This window comes from Schistocerca serialis, unplaced genomic scaffold, assembly GCF_023864345.2.
Source record: "Schistocerca serialis cubense isolate TAMUIC-IGC-003099 unplaced genomic scaffold, iqSchSeri2.2 HiC_scaffold_1417, whole genome shotgun sequence".
NCBI classification, from domain to species: Eukaryota; Metazoa; Arthropoda; class Insecta; order Orthoptera; family Acrididae; genus Schistocerca; species Schistocerca serialis.
The window spans coordinates 13,262,114-13,268,248 of record NW_026047644.1 but is presented as its reverse complement, the minus strand read 5'-3'; positions in this window follow the sequence as shown (position 1 = coordinate 13,268,248).

The following is a 6,135-nucleotide window of genomic DNA, read 5'->3' as shown; positions in this document are numbered from 1 at the left end:
GTTCAAAGCATAGACAGGAAGAAGAGCCAGTCTTCTAGTACTTGAGTCGGCATTGTGCCTTTTGTATTTAATTCCGCTGCCATATCTGTGTTTCATCGTCAATAAGAGTGTCAGGGGGATACAGTAAAACTGAAGTGAAGCATTGGAATCTATAACTAGTGTCACAGGAATGGTTAAAAACATAGACAGTAAGAAGAGTCAGTCATCTTGTTCTTAAGTCGGCATTGCGTTTTTTTGTATTTAATTCCGATGCAATTTCTGTGTTTCATCGTCAATGAGAATGTCAGAGGGATACAGTAAACTTGAAGTGAAGCTTCGGAATCTAAAACTAGTGTCACAGGAATGGTTCAAATCATAGACAGTAGGAAGAGTCAGTCTTCCTGTTCTTAAGTCGGCATTGAGCCTTTTCTATTTAATTCCGATGCAATTTCCGTGTTTCATCCTCAATAAGAAGGTCCAAGGGACACAGTAAAACTGGAGTGAAGCATCGGAATCCATAACTAGTGCCACAGGAATGGTTTAAAACATAGACTGTAAGAACAGTCAGTCATCTTGTACTTAAGTCGAAATGTGCCCTTTGTATTTAATTCCGATGCAATTTCTGTGTTTCATCCTCAATAAGAGGGTCAGAGGGATAGAGTAATCCTGAAGTGAAGCATCTGAATCTATAACTAGTGTCACAGGAATGGTTCAAATCATAGTCAGTAAGAAGAGTCTGTCTTCTTGAACTTAAGTCAGCATTGTACCTTTTGTATTTAATTCCGATGCAATTTCTGTGTTTCATCGTAAATAAGACGGTCCAAGGGATACAGTACACCTGGAGTGAAGCATCGGTATCTATAACTAGTGTCACAGGAATGGTTCAAAACATAGACAGTAGGAAGAGTCAGTCTTCTTGTACTTAAGTCGGCATTGTGCCTTTTGTATTTAATTCCGATGCAATTTCTGTGTTTCATCGTCAACAACAAGGTCCAAGGGATACAGTAAGCCTGAAGTGAAGCATCGCAATCTATAACTAGTGCCATAGGAATGGTTCAAACATAGACAGTAGGAAGAGTCAGACTTCTTGTACTTAAGTCTGCATTGTGCATTTTCTATTTAATTCCGATGCAATTTCTGTGTTGATCGTCAATAAGAAGGTCCAAGGGATACAGTAAACCTGAAGTGAAGCATCGGAATCTAAAACTAGTGTCACAATAATGGTTCAAATCATAGACAGTAGGAAGAGTCAGTCTTCTTGTTCTTAAGTCGGCATTGAGCCTTTTCTATTTAATTCCGATGCAATTTCCGTGTTTCATCGTCAATAAGAAGGTCCAAGGGACACAGTAAACCGGGAGTGAAGCATCGGAATCCATAACTAGTGTCACAGGAATGGATCAAAACATAGACAGTAAGAACAGTTAGTCTTCTTGTACTTAAGTCGGCAATGTGCCTTTTGTATTTAATTCCGATGCAATTTCTGTGTTTCATCGTCAACAATATGGTCCAAGGGATACATTAAACCTGAAGTGAAGCATCGGAATCTATAACTAGTGTCACAGGAATGGTTGAAAACATAGACAATAAGAAGAGCCAGTCTTCTTGTACTTGAGTGACAATTGTGCCTATGTATTTAATTCCGATTCAATTTCTGTGTTTCATCGTCAATAAGAAGGTCAGAGGGATACAGTAAACCTGAAGTGAAGCATCGGAATCTATAACTAGTGTCACAGGAATGGTTCAAAACATACACAGTAAGAAGAGCCTGTCTTCTTGTACTTGAGTCGGCATTGTGCCTTTTGTATTTAATTCCGATGCAGTTTCTGTGCTTCATCGTCAATACGAAGGTCTGTGGGATACAGTAAACCCGAAGTGAAACATAGAAATCTACAACTAGTGTCACAGGAATGGTTCAAAACATAGACAGTAGGAAGAGCCAGTCTTCTTGTACTTTAGTCGGCATTGTGCCTTTTGTATTTAATTCCGATGCAATTTCTGTGTTTCATCGTCAATAAGAAGGTCAGTGGGATACAGTAAACCTGAAGTGAAGCATCGGAATCTATAACTAGTGTCGCAGGAATTGTTCAAAACCTAGACAGTAAGAAGAGTCAGAACTCTTGTACTTAAGTCGGCATTGTGCTTTTGTATTTAATTCCGATGCAATTTCTGTGTTTCATCGTAAATAAGAAGGTCCAAGGTATACAGTAAACCTGGAGTGAAGCATCGGTATCTATAACTAGTGTCACAGGAAACGTTCAAATCATAGACATTAGGAAGAGTCAGTCTTCTTGTATTTAAATCGGCATTGTGCCTTTTCTATTTAATTCCGATGCAAATTTCTGTGTTTCATCGTCAATAAGAAGGTCAGAGGGATACAGTAAACCTGAAGTGAAGCATCGGAATCTATAACTAGTGTCACAGGAATGGTTCAAACATAGACAGTAAGAAGAGCCAGTCTTCTTGTACTTGAGTCGGCATTGTACCTTTTGTATTTTATTCCGATGCAATTTCTGTGTTTCATCGTAAATAAGAAGGTCCAAGGTATACAGTAAACCTGGAGTGAAGCATCGGTATCTATAACTAGTGTCACAGGAATCGTTCAAATCATAGACATTAGGAAGAGTCAGTCTTCTTGTACTTAAATCGGCATTGTGCCTTTTCAATGTAATTCCGTGCAATTTCTGTGTTTCATCGTCAATAAGAAGGTCCAAGGGATACAGTAAACCTGGAGTGAAGCATCGGAATCTATAACTAGTGTCTCAGCGATGGTTAAAACATAGACGGTAAGAAGAGTCAGTATTCTTGTACTTAAGTCGGCATTGTGCCTTTTGTATTTAATTCCGATGCGATTTCTGTGTTTCATCGTCAATAAGAAGGTCAGATGGATACAGTAAACCTGAAGTGAAGCATCTGAATCTATTACTAGTGTCACAGGAATGGTTCAAAGCATAGGCAGGAAGAAGAGCCAGTCTTCTTGTACTTGAGTCGGCATTGTGCCTTTTGTATATAATTCCGATGCAATTTCTGTGTTCATCGTCAATACGACGGTCAGGGGGATACAGTAAATCTGAAGTGAAGCATCGGAATCTACAACTACGGTCACAGGAATGGTTCAAAATATAGACAGTAAGAAGAGTCAGTCTTCTAGTACTTGAGTCGGCATTGTGCCTCTTGTATTTAATTCCGATGCAATTTCTGTGTTTCATCGTCAATAAGAAGGTCCAAGGGATACAGTAAACCTGAAGTGAAGCATCGGAATCTATAACTAGTGTCACAGGAATGGTTCAAATCATTGTCAGTAAGAAGAGTCAGTCTTCTTGTACTTAAGTCAGCATTGTACCTTTTGTATTTAATTCCGATGCAATATCTGTGTTACATCGAAAATAAGAAGGTCCAAGTGATACAGTAAACCTGGAGTGAAGCATCGGTATCTATAACTAGTGTCACAGGAATGGTTCAAAACATAGACCGTAGGAAGAGTCAGTCTTCTTGTACTTAAGTCGGCATTGTGCCTTTTGTATTTAATTCCGATGCAATTTCTGTGTTTCATCGTCAACAAGAAGGTCCAAGGGATACAGTAAGCCTGAAGTGGAGCATCGCAATCTATAACTAGTGCCACAGGAATGGTTCAAAACATAGACAGTAGGAAGAGTCATTCTTCTTGTACTTAAGTCAGCATTGTGCCTTTTCTATTCAATTCCGATGCAATTTCTGGGATTCATCGTCAATAAGAAGGTCCAAGTGATGCAGTATTCCTGGAGTGAAGCATCGGAATCTATAACTAGTGTCACAGCAATGGTTCAAAACATAGACAGTAGGAAGAGTCAGTCTTCTTGTACTTAAGTCGGCATTGTGCCTTTTGTATTTAATTCCGATGCAATTTCTATGTTTCATCGTCAATTAGAAGAACAGAGGGATACAGTGAACCTGAAGTGAAGCATCGGAATCTATAACTAGTGTCACAGGAAAGGTTCAAAACATAGACAGTTGGAAGAGTCAGTCTTCTTGTACTTAAGTCGGCATTGTGCTTTTTCTATATAATTCCGATGCAATTTCTGTGTTTCATCGTAAATAAGAAGGTCCAAGGGATACAGTAATCCTTAAGTGAAGCATCTGAATCGGTAACTAGTGTCACAGGAATGGTTCAAAGCATAGACAGGAAGAAGAGCCAATCTTCTTGTACTTGAGTCGGCATTGTGCCTTTTGTATTTAATTCCGATGCAATTTCTGTGTTCATCGTCAATACGACGGTCAGGGGGATACAGTAAATCTGAAGTGAAGCATCGGAATCTAAAACTAGTGTCACAGGAATGGTTCAAATCATAGACAGTAGGAAGAGTCAGTCTTCCTGTCCTTAAGTCGGCATTGAGCCTTTTCTATTTAATTCCGATGCAATTTGCGTGTTTCATCCTCAATAAGAAGGTCCAAGGGACACAGTAAACCTGGAGTGAAGCATCGGAATCCATAACTAGTGCCACAGGTATGGTTCAAAACATAGACAGTAAGAACAGTCAGTCATCTTATACTTAAGTCGGAATGTGCCTTTTGTACTTAATTGCGATGCAATTTCTGTGTTTCATCCTCAACAAGAGGGTCAGAGGGATACAGTAATCCTGAAGTGAAGCATCGGAATCTATAACTAGTGTCACAGGAATGGTTCAAATCATAGTCAGTAAGAAGAGTCTGTCTTCTTGTACTTAAGTCAGCATTGTACCTTTGTATTTAATTCCGATGCAATTTCTGTGTTTCATCGTAAATAAGAAGGTCCAAGGGATACAGTACACCTGGAGTGAAGCATCGGTATCTATAACTAGTGTCACAGGAATGGTTCAAAACATAGACAGTAGGAAGAGTCAGTCTTCTTGTACTTAAGTCGGCATTGTGCCTTTTGTATTTAATTGCGATGCAATTTCGGTGTTTCATCGTCAACAACAAGGTCCAAGGGATACAGTAAGCCTGAAGTGAAGCATCGCAATCTATAACTAGTGCCACAGGAATGGTTCAAAACATAGACAGTAGGAAGAGTCAGTCTTCTTGTACTTAAGTCTGCATTGTGCCTTTTCTATTTAATTCCGATGCAATTTCTGTGTTGATCGTCAAAAAGAAGGTCCAAGATATACAGTAAACCTGAAGTGAAGCATCGGAATCTAAAACTAGTGTCACAATAATGGTTCAAATCATAGACAGTAGGAAGAGTCAGTCTTCTTGTTCTTAAGTCGGCATTGAGCCTTTTCTATTTAATTCCGATGCAATTTCCGAGTTTCATCGTCAATAAGAAGGTCCAAGGGACACAGTAAACCTGGAGTGAAGCATCGGAATCCATAAGTAGTGTCACAGGAATGGTTCAAAGCATAGACAGTAAGAACAGTCAGTCTTCTTGTACTTAAGTCGGCAATGTGCCTTTTGTATTTAATTCCGATGCAATTTCTGTGTTTCATCGTCAACAATATGGTCCAAGGGATACATTAAACCTGAAGTGAAGCATCGGAATCTATAACTAGTGTCACAGGAATGGTTGAAAACATAGACAATAAGAAGAGCCAGTCTTCTTGTACTTGAGTGACAATTGTGCCTATGTATTTAATTCCGATGCAATTTCGGTGTTTCATCGTCAACAACAAGGTCCAAGGGATACAGTAAGCCTGAAGTGAAGCATCGCAATCTATAACTAGTGCCACAGGAATGGTTCAAAACATAGACAGTAGGAAGAGTCAGTTTTCTTGTACTTAAGTCGGCATTGTGCCTTTTCTATATAATTCCGAAGCAATTTCTGTGTTTCACGGTCAATAAGAAGGTCAGAGAGTTACAGTAAACCTGAAGTGAAGCATTGGAATCTATAACTAGTGTCACAGGAATGTTTCAAAACTGAGACAGTAAGAAGAGTCAGTCTTCTTGTACTTGAGTCGGCTTTGTGCCATTTGTAATTAATTCCGATGCAATTTCTGTGTTTCATCGTCAATAAGGAGGTCAGAGTGATACAGTAAACCTGAAGTGAAGCATCGGAATCTAAAACCGGTCTCACAGGAAAGGTTAAAAACACAGGCAGTAAGAAGAGCCAGTTTTCTTGTACTTGAGTCGGCATTGTGCCATTTGTATTTAATTCCGATGCAATTTCTGTGTTTCATCGTCAATAAGAAGGTCAGAGGGATACAGTAA